Genomic DNA, 21537 nt, shown 5'->3' on the forward strand with positions numbered 1-21537 from the left:
TTCTCTGGTGTTTTCTCTATGAATCAGTTGCAATGCTGACGATTCCAGTATATAGTTATAGGAACTCTTTCTAATTCTGGTAAAACTCTTCAAATAATCAATTACAGTTTCCAGAAATGATTAAAAACTTGTAGGAAACACTTGAAATAAAAGGAAATAGGTTCTTAATACATTTCCTGCCATTCTCAATCACGGAGGTTACCAGTGGATAGTTCAGAAATTACCAGAAAACTGATAATATTTACAACTCCGGTTACTTTAGGGAGCTTTTTCAGTACAATTTGCTTTCAAATGTTAGGAATTCAGGGTTATACAGCTTCAAATTTGTTTAGAAACACTGTAAGTAAGGACTATACTGTTTATGGTTACAATTGGAGGCCGAATTTCTCTGGCGTTTTCTGTGTGAATCAGTTAAAATGCTGACGATTCCAGGATATAGTTGTAGGAACACTCTCTAATTCTGGACAAACTCTTCAAATACGCAATTATAGTTTCTGGAAATGATTAAAAACTTGTAAGAAACACTTGACATAAAAGGAAATAGGTTCTTACTACATTTCCTGCCATTTTCAATCATGGAGGTTACCAGTGGAAAGTTCGTAAATGACCAGAAAACTGATTATATTTCCAACTCCGACTACTTTAGAAAACGTTTTCACTGGAACTTGCTTTCAAATATTAGGAATTAGGTTTATACAGCTCAAAAGTTGTGTAGAAAGACTGTAAGTGAGGAGTATACTATTTATGTTTATAATGGGAGGCCGAATTTCTCTGGTGTTTTCTCTGTGAATCAGTTACAATGCTGACGATTCCAGTATATAGTTATAGGAACTCTTTCTAATTGTGGTAAAACTCTTCAAATAAGCAATTATAGTTTCCAGAAATGATTAAAAACTTGTAGGAAACACTTGAAATAAAAGGAAATAGGTTCTTAATACATTTCCTGCCATTCTCAATCACGGAGGTTACCAGTGGATAGTTCAGAAATTACCAGAAAACTGATAATATTTACAACTCCGACTACTTTAGGAAGCGTTTTCACTTGAATTTGCTTTCAAATATTAGGAATTAGGTTTATACAGCTCAAAACTTGTGTAGAAAGACTGTAAGTGAGGAGTATACTATTTCTGTTTATAATGGGAGGCCGAATTTCTCTGGTGTTTTCTCTGTGAATCAGTTACAATGCTGACGATTCCAGTATATAGTTATAGGAACTCTTTCTAATTGTGGTAAAACTCTTCAAATAAGCAATTATAGTTTCCAGAAATGATTAAAAACTTGTAGGAAACACTTGAAATAAAAGGAAATAGGTTCTTAATACATTTCCTGCCATTCTCAATCACGGAGGTTACCAGTGGATAGTTCAGAAATTACCAGAAAACTGATAATATTTACAACTCCGGTTACTTTAGGGAGCGTTTTCAGTACAATTTGCTTTCAAATGTTAGGAATTCAGGGTTATACAGCTCAAAATTTGTTTAGAAACACTGTAAGTAAGGACTATACTGTTTATGTATACAATTGGAGGCCGAATTTCTCTGGCGTTTTCTGTGTGAATCAGTTAAAATGCTGACGATTCCAGTATATAGTTGTAGGAACACTCTCAAATTCTGGACAAACTCTTCAAATACGCAATTATAGTTTCTGGAAATGATTAAAAACTTGTAGGAAACAGTTGAAATAAAAGGAAATAGGTTCTTACTACATTTCTGCCATTTTCAATCATGGAGGTTACCAGTGGAAAGTTCAGAAATTACCAGAAAACTGATAATATTTACAACTCCGGTTACTTTAGGAAGCGTTTTCAGTAGAATTTGCTTTCAAATATTAGGAATTAGTTGTATACAGCTCAAAATTTGTTTGGAAACACTGTAAGTAAGGACTATACTGTTTATGTTTACAATTGGAGGCCGAATTTCTCTGGCGTTTTCTGTGTGAATCAGTTAAAATGCTGACGATTCCAGTATATAGTTGTAGGAACACTCTCTAATTCTGGACAAACTCTTCAAATACGCAGTTATAGTTTCTGAAAATGATTAAAAACTTATAGGAAACACTTGACATAAAAGGAAATAGGTTCTTAATACATTTCCTGCCATTTTCAATCATGGAGGTTACCAGTGGAAAGTTCGTAAATGACCAGAAAACTGATAATATTTACAACTCCGAGTACTTTAGAAAGCGTTTTCACTTGAATTTGCTTTCAAATATTAGGAATTAGGTTTGTACAGCTCAAACCTTGTGTAGAAATATGTAAGTGAGGACTATACTATTTATGTTTATAATTGGAGGCCGAATTTCTCTGGTGTTTTCTCTGTGAATCAGTTACAATGCTGACGATTCCAGTATATAGTTATAGGAACTCTCTCTATTTCTGGTAAAACTCTTCAAATAAGCAATTATAGTTTCCAGAAATGATTAAAAACTTGTAGGAAACACTTGAAATAAAAGGAAATAGGTTCTTAATACATTTCCTGCCATTTTCAATCATGGAGGTTACCAGTGGAAAGTTCAGAAATTACCAGAAAACTGATAATATTTACAACTCCGGTTACTTTAGGGAGCTTTTTCAGTACAATTTGCTTTCAAATGTTAGGAATTCAGGGTTATACAGCTTCAAATTTGTTTAGAAACACTGTAAGTAAGGACTATACTGTTTATGGTTACAATTGGAGGCCGAATTTCTCTGGCGTTTTCTGTGTGAATCAGTTAAAATGCTGACGATTCCAGGATATAGTTGTAGGAACACTCTCTAATTCTGGACAAACTCTTCAAATACGCAATTATAGTTTCTGGAAATGATTAAAAACTTGTAAGAAACACTTGACATAAAAGGAAATAGGTTCTTACTACATTTCCTGCCATTTTCAATCATGGAGGTTACCAGTGGAAAGTTCGTAAATGACCAGAAAACTGATTATATTTCCAACTCCGACTACTTTAGAAAACGTTTTCACTGGAACTTGCTTTCAAATATTAGGAATTAGGTTTATACAGCTCAAAAGTTGTGTAGAAAGACTGTAAGTGAGGAGTATACTATTTATGTTTATAATGGGAGGCCGAATTTCTCTGGTGTTTTCTCTGTGAATCAGTTACAATGCTGACGATTCCAGTATATAGTTATAGGAACTCTTTCTAATTGTGGTAAAACTCTTCAAATAAGCAATTATAGTTTCCAGAAATGATTAAAAACTTGTAGGAAACACTTGAAATAAAAGGAAATAGGTTCTTAATACATTTCCTGCCATTCTCAATCACGGAGGTTACCAGTGGATAGTTCAGAAATTACCAGAAAACTGATAATATTTACAACTCCGACTACTTTAGGAAGCGTTTTCACTTGAATTTGCTTTCAAATATTAGGAATTAGGTTTATACAGCTCAAAACTTGTGTAGAAAGACTGTAAGTGAGGAGTATACTATTTCTGTTTATAATGGGAGGCCGAATTTCTCTGGTGTTTTCTCTGTGAATCAGTTACAATGCTGACGATTCCAGTATATAGTTATAGGAACTCTTTCTAATTGTGGTAAAACTCTTCAAATAAGCAATTATAGTTTCCAGAAATGATTAAAAACTTGTAGGAAACACTTGAAATAAAAGGAAATAGGTTCTTAATACATTTCCTGCCATTCTCAATCACGGAGGTTACCAGTGGATAGTTCAGAAATTACCAGAAAACTGATAATATTTACAACTCCGGTTACTTTAGGGAGCGTTTTCAGTACAATTTGCTTTCAAATGTTAGGAATTCAGGGTTATACAGCTCAAAATTTGTTTAGAAACACTGTAAGTAAGGACTATACTGTTTATGTATACAATTGGAGGCCGAATTTCTCTGGCGTTTTCTGTGTGAATCAGTTAAAATGCTGACGATTCCAGTATATAGTTGTAGGAACACTCTCAAATTCTGGACAAACTCTTCAAATACGCAATTATAGTTTCTGGAAATGATTAAAAACTTGTAGGAAACAGTTGAAATAAAAGGAAATAGGTTCTTACTACATTTCTGCCATTTTCAATCATGGAGGTTACCAGTGGAAAGTTCAGAAATTACCAGAAAACTGATAATATTTACAACTCCGGTTACTTTAGGAAGCGTTTTCAGTAGAATTTGCTTTCAAATATTAGGAATTAGTTGTATACAGCTCAAAATTTGTTTGGAAACACTGTAAGTAAGGACTATACTGTTTATGTTTACAATTGGAGGCCGAATTTCTCTGGCGTTTTCTGTGTGAATCAGTTAAAATGCTGACGATTCCAGTATATAGTTGTAGGAACACTCTCTAATTCTGGACAAACTCTTCAAATACGCAGTTATAGTTTCTGAAAATGATTAAAAACTTATAGGAAACACTTGACATAAAAGGAAATAGGTTCTTAATACATTTCCTGCCATTTTCAATCATGGAGGTTACCAGTGGAAAGTTCGTAAATGACCAGAAAACTGATAATATTTACAACTCCGACTACTTTAGAAAGCGTTTTCACTTGAATTTGCTTTCAAATATTAGGAATTAGGTTTGTACAGCTCAAACCTTGTGTAGAAATATGTAAGTGAGGACTATACTATTTATGTTTATAATTGGAGGCCGAATTTCTCTGGTGTTTTCTCTGTGAATCAGTTACAATGCTGACGATTCCAGTATATAGTTATAGGAACTCTCTCTATTTCTGGTAAAACTCTTCAAATAAGCAATTATAGTTTCCAGAAATGATTAAAAACTTGTAGGAAACACTTGAAATAAAAGGAAATAGGTTCTTAATACATTTCCTGCCATTTTCAATCATGGAGGTTACCAGTGGAAAGTTCAGAAATTACCAGAAAACTGATAATATTTACAACTCCGGTTACTTTAGGGAGCGTTTTCAGTACAATTTGCTTTCAAATGTTAGGAATTCAAGGTTATACAGCTCAAAATTTGTTTAGAAACACTGTAAGTAAGGACTATACTGTTTATGGTTACAATTGGAGGCCGAATTTCTCTGGCGTTTTCTTTGTGAATCAGTTAAAATGCTGACGATTCCAGTATATAGTTGTAGGAACACTCTCTAATTCTGGACAAACTCTTCAAATACGCAATTACAATTTCTGGAAATGATTAAAAACTTGTAAGAAACACTTGAAATAAAAGGAAATAGGTTCTTACTACATTTCCTGCCATTTTCAATCATGGAAGTTACAATTGGAAAGTTCGTAAATGACCAGAAAACTGATAATATTTACAACTCCGACTACTTTAGGAAGCGTTTTCACTTGAATTTGCTTTCAAATATTAGGAATTAGGTTTATACAGCTCAAAACTTGTGTAGAAAGACTGTAAGTGAGGAGTATACTATTTCTGTTTATAATGGGAGGCCGAATTTCTCTGGTGTTTTCTCTGTGAATCAGTTACAATGCTGACGATTCCAGTATATAGTTATAGGAACTCTTTCTAATTGTGGTAAAACTCTTCAAATAAGCAATTATAGTTTCCAGAAATGATTAAAAACTTGTAGGAAACACTTGAAATAAAAGGAAATAGGTTCTTAATACATTTCCTGCCATTCTCAATCACGGAGGTTACCAGTGGATAGTTCAGAAATTACCAGAAAACTGATAATATTTACAACTCCGGTTACTTTAGGGAGCGTTTTCAGTACAATTTGCTTTCAAATGTTAGGAATTCAGGGTTATACAGCTCAAAATTTGTTTAGAAACACTGTAAGTAAGGACTATACTGTTTATGTATACAATTGGAGGCCGAATTTCTCTGGCGTTTTCTGTGTGAATCAGTTGAAATGCTGACGATTCCAGTATATAGTTGTAGGAACACTCTCTAATTCTGGACAAACTCTTCAAATACGCAATTATAGTTTCTGGAAATGATTAAAAACTTGTAGGAAACAGTTGAAATAAAAGGAAATAGGTTCTTACTACATTTCTGCCATTTTCAATCATGGAGGTTACCAGTGGAAAGTTCAGAAATTACCAGAAAACTGATAATATTTACAACTCCGGTTACTTTAGGAAGCGTTTTCAGTACAATTTGCTTTCAAATATTAGGAATTAGTTGTATACAGCTCAAAATTTGTTTGGAAACACTGTAAGTAAGGACTATACTGTTTATGTTTACAATTGGAGGCCGAATTTCTCTGGCGTTTTCTGTGTGAATCAGTTAAAATGCTGACGATTCCAGTATATAGTTGTAGGAACACTCTCTAATTCTGGACAAACTCTTCAAATACGCAGTTATAGTTTCTGAAAATGATTAAAAACTTATAGGAAACACTTGACATAAAAGGAAATAGGTTCTTACTACATTTCCTGCCATTTTCAATCATGGAGGTTACCAGTGGAAAGTTCGTAAATGACCAGAAAACTGATAATATTTACAACTCCGACTACTTTAGAAAGCGTTTTCACTTGAATTTGCTTTCAAATATTAGGAATTAGGTTTGTACAGCTCAAACCTTGTGTAGAAATACTGTAAGTGAGGACTATACTATTTATGTTTATAATTGGAGGCCGAATTTCTCTGGTGTTTTCTCTGTGAATCAGTTACAATGCTGACGATTCCAGTATATAGTTATAGGAACTCTCTCTATTTCTGGTAAAACTCTTCAAATAAGCAATTATAGTTTCCAGAAATGATTAAAAACTTGTAGGAAACACTTGAAATAAAAGGAAATAGGTTCTTAATACATTTCCTGCCATTTTCAATCATGGAGGTTACCAGTGGAAAGTTCAGAAATTACCAGAAAACTGATAATATTTACAACTCCGGTTACTTTAGGGAGCGTTTTCAGTACAATTTGCTTTCAAATGTTAGGAATTCAAGGTTATACAGCTCAAAATTTGTTTAGAAACACTGTAAGTAAGGACTATACTGTTTATGGTTACAATTGGAGGCCGAATTTCTCTGGCGTTTTCTTTGTGAATCAGTTAAAATGCTGACGATTCCAGTATATAGTTGTAGGAACACTCTCTAATTCTGGACAAACTCTTCAAATACGCAATTATAGTTTCCGGAAATGATTAAAAACTTGTAAGAAACACTTGAAATAAAAGGAAATAGGTTCTTACTACATTTCCTGCCATTTTCAATCATGGAGGTTACCAGTGGAAAGTTCGTAAATGACCAGAAAACTGATAATATTTACAACTCCGACTACTTTAGGAAGCGTTTTCACTTGAATTTGCTTTCAAATATTAGGAATTAGGTTTGTCCAGCTCAAAGCTTGTGTAGAAATACTGTAAGTGAGGACTATACTCTTTCTGTTTATAATGGGAGGCCGAATTTCTCTTGTGTTTTCTCTGTGAATCAGTTACAATGCTGACGATTCCAGTATATAGTTATAGGAAATCTCTCTAATTGTGGTAAAACTCTCCAAATACGCAATTATAGTTTCCAGAAATGATTAAAAACTTGTAGGAAACCCTTGAAATAAAAGGAAATAGGTTCTTGATACATTTCCTGCCATTTTCAATCATGGCGGTTACCAGTGGAAAGTTTAGAAATTACCAGAAAACTGATAATATTTACAACTCCGGTTACTTTAGGGAGCGTTTTCAGTACAATTTGCTTTCAAATGTTAGGAATTCAGGGTTATACAGCTCAAAACTTGTGCAGAAAGACTGTAAGTGAAGACTATACTATTTATGTTTATAATTGCAGGCCGAATTTCTCTGGTGTTTTCTCTGTGAATCAGTTACAATGCTGACGATTCCAGTATATAGTTATAGGAACTCTCTCTAATTGTGGTAAAACTCTTCAAATAAGCAATTATAGTTTCCAGAAATGATTAAAAACTTGTAGGAAACACTTGAAATAATAGGAAATAGGTTCTTAATACATTTCCTGCCATTTTCAATCACGGAGGTTACCAGTGGAAAGTTCATAAATTACCAGAAAACTAATAATATTTACAACTCCGGTTACTTTAGGGAGCGTTTTCAGTACAATTTGCTTTCAAATGTTAGGAATTCAGTGTTATACAGCTCAAAATTTGTTTAGAAACACTGTAAGTAAGGACTATACTGTTTATGTTTACAATTGGAGGCCGAATTTCTCTGGCGATTTCTGTGTGAATCAGTTAAAATTCTGACGATTCCAGTATATAGTTGTAGGAACACTCTCTAATTCTGAACAAACTCTTCAAATACCCAATTATAGTTTCTGGAAATGATTAAAAACTTGTAAGAAACACTTGAAATAAAAGGAAATAGGTTCTTACTACAGTTCCTGCCATTTTCAATCATGGAGGTTACCAGTGGAAAGTTCGTAAATGACCAGAAAACTGATAATATTTACAACTCCGACTACTTTAGGAAGCGTTTTCACTTGAATTTGCTTTCAAATATTAGGAATTAGGTTTATACAGCTCAAAACTTGTGTAGAAAGACTGTAAGTGAGGAGTATACTATTTATGTTTATAATGGGAGGCCGAATTTCTCTGGTGTTTTCTCTATGAATCAGTTACAATGCTGATGGTTCCAGTATATAGTTATAGGAACTCTCTCTAATTGTGGTAAAACTCTTCAAATAAGCAATTATAGTTTCCAGAAATGATTAAAAACTTGTAGGAAACACTTGAAATAAAAGGAAATAGGTTCTTAATACATTTCCTGCCATTCTCAATCACGGAGGTTACCAGTGGAAAGTTCGTAAATGAACAGAAAACTGATAATATTTACAACTCCGACTACTTTAGAAAGCGTTGTCACTGGAATTTGCTTTCAAATATTAGGAATTAGGTTTATACAGCTCAAAACTAGTGTAGAAAGACTGTAAGTGTTGAGTATTCTATTTATGTTTATAATTGGAGGCCGAATTTCTCTGGTGTTTTCTCTATGAATCAGTTGCAATGCTGACGATTCCAGTATATAGTTATAGGAACTCTTTCTAATTCTGGTAAAACTCTTCAAATAATCAATTACAGTTTCCAGAAATGATTAAAAACTTGTAGGAAACACTTGAAATAAAAGGAAATAGGTTCTTAATACATTTCCTGCCATTCTCAATCACGGAGGTTACCAGTGGATAGTTCAGAAATTACCAGAAAACTGATAATATTTACAACTCCGGTTACTTTAGGGAGCTTTTTCAGTACAATTTGCTTTCAAATGTTAGGAATTCAGGGTTATACAGCTTCAAATTTGTTTAGAAACACTGTAAGTAAGGACTATACTGTTTATGGTTACAATTGGAGGCCGAATTTCTCTGGCGTTTTCTGTGTGAATCAGTTAAAATGCTGACGATTCCAGGATATAGTTGTAGGAACACTCTCTAATTCTGGACAAACTCTTCAAATACGCAATTATAGTTTCTGGAAATGATTAAAAACTTGTAAGAAACACTTGACATAAAAGGAAATAGGTTCTTACTACATTTCCTGCCATTTTCAATCATGGAGGTTACCAGTGGAAAGTTCGTAAATGACCAGAAAACTGATAATATTTCCAACTCCGACTACTTTAGAAAGCGTTTTCACTGGAACTTGCTTTCAAATATTAGGAATTAGGTTTATACAGCTCAAAAGTTGTGTAGAAAGACTGTAAGTGAGGAGTATACTATTTATGTTTATAATTGGAGGCCGAATTTCTCTGGAGTTTTCTCTATGAATCAGTTACAATGCTGACGATTCCAGTATATAGTTGTGGGAACTCTCTCTAATTCTGGTCAAACTCTTCAAATACGCAATTATAGTTTCCAGAAATGATTAAAAACTTGTAAGAAACACTTGAAATAAAAGGAAATAGGTTCTTACTACATTTCCTGCCATTTTCAATCATGGAGGTTACCAGTGGAAAGTTCGTAAATGACCAGAAAACTGATAATATTTACAACTCCGACTACTTTAGGAAGCGTTTTCACTTGAATTTGCTTTCAAATATTAGGAATTAGGTTTATACAGCTCAAAACTTGTGTAGAAAGACTGTAAGTGAGGAGTATACTATTTATGTTTATAATGGGAGGCCGAATTTCTCTGGTGTTTTCTCTATGAATCAGTTACAATGCTGATGGTTCCAGTATATAGTTATAGGAACTCTCTCTAATTGTGGTAAAACTCTTCAAATAAGCAATTATAGTTTCCAGAAATGATTAAAAACTTGTAGGAAACACTTGAAATAAAAGGAAATAGGTTCTTAATACATTTCCTGCCATTCTCAATCACGGAGGTTACCAGTGGAAAGTTCGTAAATGAACAGAAAACTGATAATATTTACAACTCCGACTACTTTAGAAAGCGTTGTCACTGGAATTTGCTTTCAAATATTAGGAATTAGGTTTATACAGCTCAAAACTAGTGTAGAAAGACTGTAAGTGTTGAGTCTTCTATTTATGTTTATAATTGGAGGCCGAATTTCTCTGGTGTTTTCTCTATGAATCAGTTGCAATGCTGACGATTCCAGTATATAGTTATAGGAACTCTTTCTAATTCTGGTAAAACTCTTCAAATAAGCAATTACAGTTTCCAGAAATGATTAAAAACTTGTAGGAAACACTTGAAATAAAAGGCAATAGGTTCTTAATACATTTCCTGCCATTCTCAATCACGGAGGTTACCAGTGGATAGTTCAGAAATTACCAGAAAACTGATAATATTTACAACTCCGGTTACTTTAGGGAGCTTTTTCAGTACAATTTGCTTTCAAATGTTAGGAATTCAGGGTTATACAGCTTCAAATTTGTTTAGAAACACTGTAAGTAAGGACTATACTGTTTATGGTTACAATTGGAGGCCGAATTTCTCTGGCGTTTTCTGTGTGAATCAGTTAAAATGCTGACGATTCCAGGATATAGTTGTAGGAACACTCTCTAATTCTGGACAAACTCTTCAAATACGCAATTATAGTTTCTGGAAATGATTAAAAACTTGTAAGAAACACTTGACATAAAAGGAAATAGGTTCTTACTACATTTCCTGCCATTTTCAATCATGGAGTTTACCAGTGGAAAGTTCGTAAATGACCAGAAAACTGATAATATTTCCAACTCCGACTACTTTAGAAAGCGTTTTCACTGGAATTTGCTTTCAAATATTAGGAATTAGGTTTATACAGCTCAAAAGTTGTGTAGAAAGACTGTAAGTGAGGAGTATACTATTTATGTTTATAATTGGAGGCCGAATTTCTCTGGAGTTTTCTCTATGAATCAGTTACAATGCTGACGATTCCAGTATATAGTTATAGGAACTCTTTCTAATTGTGGTAAAACTCTTCAAATAAGCAATTAAAGTTTCCAGAAATGATTAAAAACTTGTAGGAAACACTTGAAATAAAAGGAAATTGGTTCTTTCTACATTTCCTGCCATTTTCAATCACGGAGGTTACCAGTGGAAAGTTAAGAAATTACCAGAATACTGATAATATTTACAACTCCGGTTACTTTAGGGAGCTTTTTCAGTACAATTTGCTTTCAAATGTTAGGAATTCAGGGTTATACAGCTCAAAATTTGTTTAGAAACACTGTAAGTAAGGACTATACTGTTTATGTTTACAATTGGAGGCCGAATTTCTCTGGCGTTTTCTGTGTGAATCAGTTAAAATGCTGACGATTCCAGTATATAGTTGTAGGAACACTCTCTAATTCTGGACAAACTCTTCAAATACGCAATTATAGTTTCTGGAAATGATTAAAAACTTGTAAGAAACACTTGAAATAAAAGGAAATAGGTTCTTTCTACATTTCCTGCCATTTTCAATCATGGAGATTACCAGTGGAAAGTTCAGAAATTACCAGAAAACTGTTAATATTTACAACTCCGGTTACTTTAGGGAGCGTTTTCAGTACTATTTGCTTTCAAATGTTAGTAATTCAGGGTTATACAGTTCAAAATTTGTTTAGAAACACTGTAAGTAAGGACTATACTGTTTATGGTTACAATTGGAGGCCGAATTTCTCTGGCGTTTTCTGTGTGAATCATTTAAAATGCTGACGATTCCAGTATATAGTTGTAGGAACACTCTCTAATTCTGGACAAACTCTTCAAATACGCAATTATAGTTTCTGGATATGATTAAAAACTTGTAGGAAACACTTGAAATAAAAGGAAATAGGTTCTTACTACATTTCCTGCCATTTTCAATCATGGAGGTTACCAGTGGAAAGTTCGTAAATGACCAGAAAACTGATAATATTTACAACTCCGACTACTTTAGGAAGCGTTTTCACTTGAATTTGCTTTCAAATATTAGGAATTAGGTTTATACAGCTCAAAAGTTGTGTAGAAAGACTGTAAGTGAGGAGTATACTATTTATGTTTATAATGGGAGCCCGAATTTCTCTGGTGTTTTCTCTATGAATCAGTTACAATGCTGATGATTCCAGTATATAGTTATAGGAACTCTTTCTAATTGTGGTAAAACTCTTCAAATAAGCAATTATAGTTTCCAGAAATGATTAAAAACTTGTAGGAAACACTTGAAATAAAAGGAAATAGGTTCTTAATACATTTCCTGCCATTCTCAATCACGGAGGTTACCAGTGGATAGTTCAGAAATTACCAGAAAACTGATAATATTTACAACTCCGGTTACTTTAGGGAGCGTTTTCAGTACAATTTGCTTTCAAATGTTAGGAATTCAGGGTTATACAGCTCAAAATTTGTTTAGAAACACTGTAAGTAAGGACTATACTGTTTATGTTTACAATTGGAGGCCGAATTTCTCTGGCGTTTTCTGTGTGAATCAGTTAAAATGCTGACGATTCCAGGATATAGTTGTAGGAACACTCTCTAATTCTGGACAAACTCTTCAAATACGCAATTATAGTTTCTGGAAATGATTAAAAACTTGTAAGAAACACTTGACATAAAGGAAATAGGTTCTTACTACATTTCCTGCCATTTTCAATCATGGAGGTTACCAGTGGAAAGTTCGTAAATGAACAGAAAACTGATAATATTTACAACTCCGACTACTTTAGAAAGCGTTTTCACTGGAATTTGCTTTCAAATATTAGGAATTAGGTTAATACAGCTCAAAACTTGTGTAGAAAGACTGTAAGTGTTGAGTATTCTATTTATGTTTATAATTGGAGGCCGAATTTCTCTGGTGTTTTCTCTATGAATCAGTTGCAATGCTGACGATTCCAGTATATAGTTATAGGAACTCTTTCTAATTGTGGTAAAACTCTTCAAATAAGCAATTATAGTTTCCAGAAATGATTAAAAACTTGTAGGAAACACTTGAAATAAAAGGAAATAGGTTCTTAATACATTTCCTGCCATTTTCAATCATGGAGGTTACCAGTGGAAAGTTCGTAAATGACCAGAAAACTGATAATATTTACAACTCCGGTTACTTTAGGGAGCGTTTTCAGTACAATTTGCTTTCAAATGTTAGGAATTCAGGGTTATACAGCTCAAAATTTGTTTAGAAACACGGTAAGTAAGGACTATACTGTTTATGGTTACAATTGGAGGCCGAATTTCTCTGGCGTTTTCTGTGTGAATCAGTTAAAATGCTGACGATTCCAGGATATAGTTGTAGGAACACTCTCTAATTCTGGACTAACTCTTCAAATACGCGATTATAGTTTCCGGAAATGATTAAAAACTTGTAGGAAACACTTGACATAAAAGGAAATAGGTTCTTACTACATTTCCTGCCATTTTCAATCATGGAGGTTACCAGTGGAAAGTTCGTAAATGACCAGAAAACTGATAATATTTACAACTCCGACTACTTTAGGAAGCATTTTCACTTGAATTTGCTTTCAAATATTAGGAATTAGGTTTATACAGCTCAAAACTTGTGTAGAAAGACTGGAAGTGAGGAGTATGCTATTTATGTTTATAATTGGAGGACGAATTTCTCTGGTGTTTTCTCTATGAATCAGTTGCAATGCTGACGATTCCAGTATATAGTTATAGGAACTCTTTCTAATTCTGGTAAAACTCTTCAAATAATCAATTACAGTTTCCAGAAATGATTAAAAACTTGTAGGAAACACTTGAAATAAAAGGAAATAGGTTCTTAATACATTTCCTGCCATTCTCAATCACGGAGGTTACCAGTGGATAGTTCAGAAATTACCAGAAAACTGATAATATTTACAACTCCGGTTACTTTAGGGAGCTTTTTCAGTACAATTTGCTTTCAAATGTTAGGAATTCAGGGTTATACAGCTTCAAATTTGTTTAGAAACACTGTAAGTAAGGACTATACTGTTTATGGTTACAATTGGAGGCCGAATTTCTCTGGCGTTTTCTGTGTGAATCAGTTAAAATGCTGACGATTCCAGGATATAGTTGTAGGAACACTCTCTAATTCTGGACAAACTCTTCAAATACGCAATTATAGTTTCTGGAAATGATTAAAAACTTGTAAGAAACACTTGACATAAAAGGAAATAGGTTCTTACTACATTTCCTGCCATTTTCAATCATGGAGGTTACCAGTGGAAAGTTCGTAAATGACCAGAAAACTGATAATATTTCCAACTCCGACTACTTTAGAAAGCGTTTTCACTGGAACTTGCTTTCAAATATTAGGAATTAGGTTTATACAGCTCAAAAGTTGTGTAGAAAGACTGTAAGTGAGGAGTATACTATTTATGTTTATAATTGGAGGCCGAATTTCTCTGGAGTTTTCTCTATGAATCAGTTACAATGCTGACGATTCCAGTATATAGTTGTGGGAACTCTCTCTAATTCTGGTCAAACTCTTCAAATACGCAATTATAGTTTCCAGAAATGATTAAAAACTTGTAAGAAACACTTGAAATAAAAGGAAATAGGTTCTTACTACATTTCCTGCCATTTTCAATCATGGAGGTTACCAGTGGAAAGTTCGTAAATGACCAGAAAACTGATAATATTTACAACTCCGACTACTTTAGGAAGCGTTTTCACTTGAATTTGCTTTCAAATATTAGGAATTAGGTTTATACAGCTCAAAACTTGTGTAGAAAGACTGTAAGTGAGGAGTATACTATTTATGTTTATAATGGGAGGCCGAATTTCTCTGGTGTTTTCTCTATGAATCAGTTACAATGCTGATGGTTCCAGTATATAGTTATAGGAACTCTCTCTAATTGTGGTAAAACTCTTCAAATAAGCAATTATAGTTTCCAGAAATGATTAAAAACTTGTAGGAAACACTTGAAATAAAAGGAAATAGGTTCTTAATACATTTCCTGCCATTCTCAATCACGGAGGTTACCAGTGGAAAGTTCGTAAATGAACAGAAAACTGATAATATTTACAACTCCGACTACTTTAGAAAGCGTTGTCACTGGAATTTGCTTTCAAATATTAGGAATTAGGTTTATACAGCTCAAAACTAGTGTAGAAAGACTGTAAGTGTTGAGTATTCTATTTATGTTTATAATTGGAGGCCGAATTTCTCTGGTGTTTTCTCTATGAATCAGTTGCAATGCTGACGATTCCAGTATATAGTTATAGGAACTCTTTCTAATTCTGGTAAAACTCTTCAAATAAGCAATTACAGTTTCCAGAAATGATTAAAAACTTGTAGGAAACACTTGAAATAAAAGGCAATAGGTTCTTAATACATTTCCTGCCATTCTCAATCACGGAGGTTACCAGTGGATAGTTCAGAAATTACCAGAAAACTGATAATATTTACAACTCCGGTTACTTTAGGGAGCTTTTTCAGTACAATTTGCTTTCAAATGTTAGGAATTCAGGGTTATACAGCTTCAAATTTGTTTAGAAACACTGTAAGTAAGGACTATACTGTTTATGGTTACAATTGGAGGCCGAATTTCTCTGGCGTTTTCTGTGTGAATCAGTTAAAATGCTGACGATTCCAGGATATAGTTGTAGGAACACTCTCTAATTCTGGACAAACTCTTCAAATACGCAATTATAGTTTCTGGAAATGATTAAAAACTTGTAAGAAACACTTGACATAAAAGGAAATAGGTTCTTACTACATTTCCTGCCATTTTCAATCATGGAGGTTACCAGTGGAAAGTTCGTAAATGACCAGAAAACTGATAATATTTCCAACTCCGACTACTTTAGAAAGCGTTTTCACTGGAATTTGCTTTCAAATATTAGGAATTAGGTTTATACAGCTCAAAAGTTGTGTAGAAAGACTGTAAGTGAGGAGTATACTATTTATGTTTATAATTGGAGGCCGAATTTCTCTGGAGTTTTCTCTATGAATCAGTTACAATGCTGACGATTCCAGTATATAGTTATAGGAACTCTTTCTAATTGTGGTAAAACTCTTCAAATAAGCAATTAAAGTTTCCAGAAATGATTAAAAACTTGTAGGAAACACTTGAAATAAAAGGAAATTGGTTCTTTCTACATTTCCTGCCATTTTCAATCACGGAGGTTACCAGTGGAAAGTTAAGAAATTACCAGAATACTGATAATATTTACAACTCCGGTTACTTTAGGGAGCTTTTTCAGTACAATTTGCTTTCAAATGTTAGGAATTCAGGGTTATACAGCTCAAAATTTGTTTAGAAACACTGTAAGTAAGGACTATACTGTTTATGTTTACAATTGGAGGCCGAATTTCTCTGGCGTTTTCTGTGTGAATCAGTTAAAATGCTGACGATTCCAGTATATAGTTGTAGGAACACTCTCTAATTCTGGACAAACTCTTCAAATACGCAATTATAGTTTCTGGAAATGATTAAAAACTTGTAAGAAACACTTGAAATAAAAGGAAATAGGTTCTTTCTACATTTCCTGCCATTTTCAATCATGGAGATTACCAGTGGAAAGTTCAGAAATTACCAGAAAACTGTTAATATTTACAACTCCGGTTACTTTAGGGAGCGTTTTCAGTACTATTTGCTTTCAAATGTTAGTAATTCAGGGTTATACAGTTCAAAATTTGTTTAGAAACACTGTAAGTAAGGACTATACTGTTTATGGTTACAATTGGAGGCCGAATTTCTCTGGCGTTTTCTGTGTGAATCATTTAAAATGCTGACGATTCCAGTATATAGTTGTAGGAACACTCTCTAATTCTGGACAAACTCTTCAAATACGCAATTATAGTTTCTGGATATGATTAAAAACTTGTAGGAAACACTTGAAATAAAAGGAAATAGGTTCTTACTACATTTCCTGCCATTTTCAATCATGGAGGTTACCAGTGGAAAGTTCGTAAATGACCAGAAAACTGATAATATTTACAACTCCGACTACTTTAGGAAGCGTTTTCACTTGAATTTGCTTTCAAATATTAGGAATTAGGTTTATACAGCTCAAAAGTTGTGTAGAAAGACTGTAAGTGAGGAGTATACTATTTATGTTTATAATGGGAGGCCGAATTTCTCTGGTGTTTTCTCTATGAATCAGTTACAATGCTGATGATTCCAGTATATAGTTATAGGAACTCTTTCTAATTGTGGTAAAACTCTTCAAATAAGCAATTATAGTTTCCAGAAATGATTAAAAACTTGTAGGAAACACTTGAAATAAAAGGAAATAGGTTCTTAATACATTTCCTGCCATTCTCAATCACGGAGGTTACCAGTGGATAGTTCAGAAATTACCAGAAAACTGATAATATTTACAACTCCGGTTACTTTAGGGAGCGTTTTCAGTACAATTTGCTTTCAAATGTTAGGAATTCAGGGTTATACAGCTCAAAATTTGTTTAGAAACACTGTAAGTAAGGACTATACTGTTTATGTTTACAATTGGAGGCCGAATTTCTCTGGCGTTTTCTGTGTGAATCAGTTAAAATGCTGACGATTCCAGGATATAGTTGTAGGAACACTCTCTAATTCTGGACAAACTCTTCAAATACGCAATTATAGTTTCTGGAAATGATTAAAAACTTGTAAGAAACACTTGACATAAAGGAAATAGGTTCTTACTACATTTCCTGCCATTTTCAATCATGGAGGTTACCAGTGGAAAGTTCGTAAATGAACAGAAAACTGATAATATTTACAACTCCGACTACTTTAGAAAGCGTTTTCACTGGAATTTGCTTTCAAATATTAGGAATTAGGTTTATACAGCTCAAAACTTGTGTAGAAAGACTGTAAGTGTTGAGTATTCTATTTATGTTTATAATTGGAGGCCGAATTTCTCTGGTGTTTTCTCTATGAATCAGTTGCAATGCTGACGATTCCAGTATATAGTTTTAGGAACTCTTTCTAATTGTGGTAAAACTCTTCAAATAAGCAATTATAGTTTCCAGAAATGATTAAAAACTTGTAGGAAACACTTGAAATAAAAGGAAATAGGTTCTTAATACATTTCCTGCCATTTTCAATCATGGAGGTTACCAGTGGAAAGTTCGTAAATGACCAGAAAACTGATAATATTTACAACTCCGGTTACTTTAGGGAGCGTTTTCAGTACAATTTGCTTTCAAATGTTAGGAATTCAGGGTTATACAGCTCAAAATTTGTTTAGAAACACGGTAAGTAAGGACTATACTGTTTATGGTTACAATTGGAGGCCGAATTTCTCTGGCGTTTTCTGTGTGAATCAGTTAAAATGCTGACGATTCCAGGATATAGTTGTAGGAACACTCTCTAATTCTGGACTAACTCTTCAAATACGCAATTATAGTTTCCGGAAATGATTAAAAACTTGTAGGAAACACTTGACATAAAAGGAAATAGGTTCTTACTACATTTCCTGCCATTTTCAATCATGGAGGTTACCAGTGGAAAGTTCGTAAATGACCAGAAAACTGATAATATTTACAACTCCGACTACTTTAGGAAGCATTTTCACTTGAATTTGCTTTCAAATATTAGGAATTAGGTTTATACAGCTCAAAACTTGTGTAGAAAGACTGGAAGTGAGGAGTATGCTATTTATGTTTATAATTGGAGGACGAATTTCTCTGGTGTTTTCTCTATGAATCAGTTACAATGCTGACGATTCCAGTATATAGTTATAGGAACTCTTTCTAATTGTGGTAAAACTCTTCAAATAAGCAATTATAGTTTCCAGAAATGATTAAAAACTTGTAGGAAACACTTGAAATAAAAGGAAATAGGTTCTTAATACATTTCCTGCCATTCTCAATCACGGAGGTTACCAGTGGAAAGTTCGTAAATGAACAGAAAACTGATAATATTTACAACTCCGACTACTTTAGAAAGCGTTGTCACTGGAATTTGCTTTCAAATATTAGGAATTAGGTTTATACAGCTCAAAACTAGTGTAGAAAGACTGTAAGTGTTGAGTATTCTATTTATGTTTATAATTGGAGGCCGAATTTCTCTGGTGTTTTCTCTATGAATCAGTTGCAATGCTGACGATTCCAGTATATAGTTATAGGAACTCTTTCTAATTCTGGTAAAACTCTTCAAATAAGCAATTACAGTTTCCAGAAATGATTAAAAACTTGTAGGAAACACTTGAAATAAAAGGCAATAGGTTCTTAATACATTTCCTGCCATTCTCAATCACGGAGGTTACCAGTGGATAGTTCAGAAATTACCAGAAAACTGATAATATTTACAACTCCGGTTACTTTAGGGAGCTTTTTCAGTACAATTTGCTTTCAAATGTTAGGAATTCAGGGTTATACAGCTTCAAATTTGTTTAGAAACACTGTAAGTAAGGACTATACTGTTTATGGTTACAATTGGAGGCCGAATTTCTCTGGCGTTTTCTGTGTGAATCAGTTAAAATGCTGACGATTCCAGGATATAGTTGTAGGAACACTCTCTAATTCTGGACAAACTCTTCAAATACGCAATTATAGTTTCTGGAAATGATTAAAAACTTGTAAGAAACACTTGACATAAAAGGAAATAGGTTCTTACTACATTTCCTGCCATTTTCAATCATGGAGGTTACCAGTGGAAAGTTCGTAAATGACCAGAAAACTGATAATATTTCCAACTCCGACTACTTTAGAAAGCGTTTTCACTGGAATTTGCTTTCAAATATTAGGAATTAGGTTTATACAGCTCAAAAGTTGTGTAGAAAGACTGTAAGTGAGGAGTATACTATTTATGTTTATAATTGGAGGCCGAATTTCTCTGGAGTTTTCTCTATGAATCAGTTACAATGCTGACGATTCCAGTATATAGTTATAGGAACTCTTTCTAATTGTGGTAAAACTCTTCAAATAAGCAATTAAAGTTTCCAGAAATGATTAAAAACTTGTAGGAAACACTTGAAATAAAAGGAAATTGGTTCTTTCTACATTTCCTGCCATTTTCAATCACGGAGGTTACCAGTGGAAAGTTAAGAAATTACCAGAATACTGATAATATTTACAACTCCGGTTACTTTAGGGAGCTTTTTCAGTACAATTTGCTTTCAAATGTTAGGAATTCAGGGTTATACAGCTCAAAATTTGTTTAGAAACACTGTAAGTAAGGACTATACTGTTTATGTTTACAATTGGAGGCCGAATTTCTCTGGCGTTTTCTGTGTGAATCAGTTAAAATGCTGACGATTCCAGTATATAGTTGTAGGAACACTCTCTAATTCTGGACAAACTCTTCAAATACGCAATTATAGTTTCTGGAAATGATTAAAAACTTGTAAGAAACACTTGAAATAAAAGGAAATAGGTTCTTTCTACATTTCCTGCCATTTTCAATCATGGAGATTACCAGTGGAAAGTTCAGAAATTACCAGAAAACTGTTAATATTTACAACTCCGGTTACTTTAGGGAGCGTTTTCAGTACTATTTGCTTTCAAATGTTAGTAATTCAGGGTTATACAGTTCAAAATTTGTTTAGAAACACTGTAAGTAAGGACTATACTGTTTATGGTTACAATTGGAGGCCGAATTTCTCTGGCGTTTTCTGTGTGAATCATTTAAAATGCTGACGATTCCAGTATATAGTTGTAGGAACACTCTCTAATTCTGGACAAACTCTTCAAATACGCAATTATAGTTTCTGGATATGATTAAAAACTTGTAGGAAACACTTGAAATAAAAGGAAATAGGTTCTTACTACATTTCCTGCCATTTTCAATCATGGAGGTTACCAGTGGAAAGTTCGTAAATGACCAGAAAACTGATAATATTTACAACTCCGACTACTTTAGGAAGCGTTTTCACTTGAATTTGCTTTCAAATATTAGGAATTAGGTTTATACAGCTCAAAAGTTGTGTAGAAAGACTGTAAGTGAGGAGTATACTATTTATGTTTATAATGGGAGGCCGAATTTCTCTGGTGTTTTCTCTATGAATCAGTTACAATGCTGATGATTCCAGTATATAGTTATAGGAACTCTTTCTAATTGTGGTAAAACTCTTCAAATAAGCAATTATAGTTTCCAGAAATGATTAAAAACTTGTAGGAAACACTTGAAATAAAAGGAAATAGGTTCTTAATACATTTCCTGCCATTCTCAATCACGGAGGTTACCAGTGGATAGTTCAGAAATTACCAGAAAACTGATAATATTTACAACTCCGGTTACTTTAGGGAGCGTTTTCAGTACAATTTGCTTTCAAATGTTAGGAATTCAGGGTTATACAGCTCAAAATTTGTTTAGAAACACTGTAAGTAAGGACTATACTGTTTATGTTTACAATTGGAGGCCGAATTTCTCTGGCGTTTTCTGTGTGAATCAGTTAAAATGCTGACGATTCCAGGATATAGTTGTAGGAACACTCTC

This window comes from Myotis daubentonii, chromosome X (genome assembly GCF_963259705.1).
Source record: "Myotis daubentonii chromosome X, mMyoDau2.1, whole genome shotgun sequence".
Taxonomy (NCBI): domain Eukaryota; kingdom Metazoa; phylum Chordata; class Mammalia; order Chiroptera; family Vespertilionidae; genus Myotis; species Myotis daubentonii.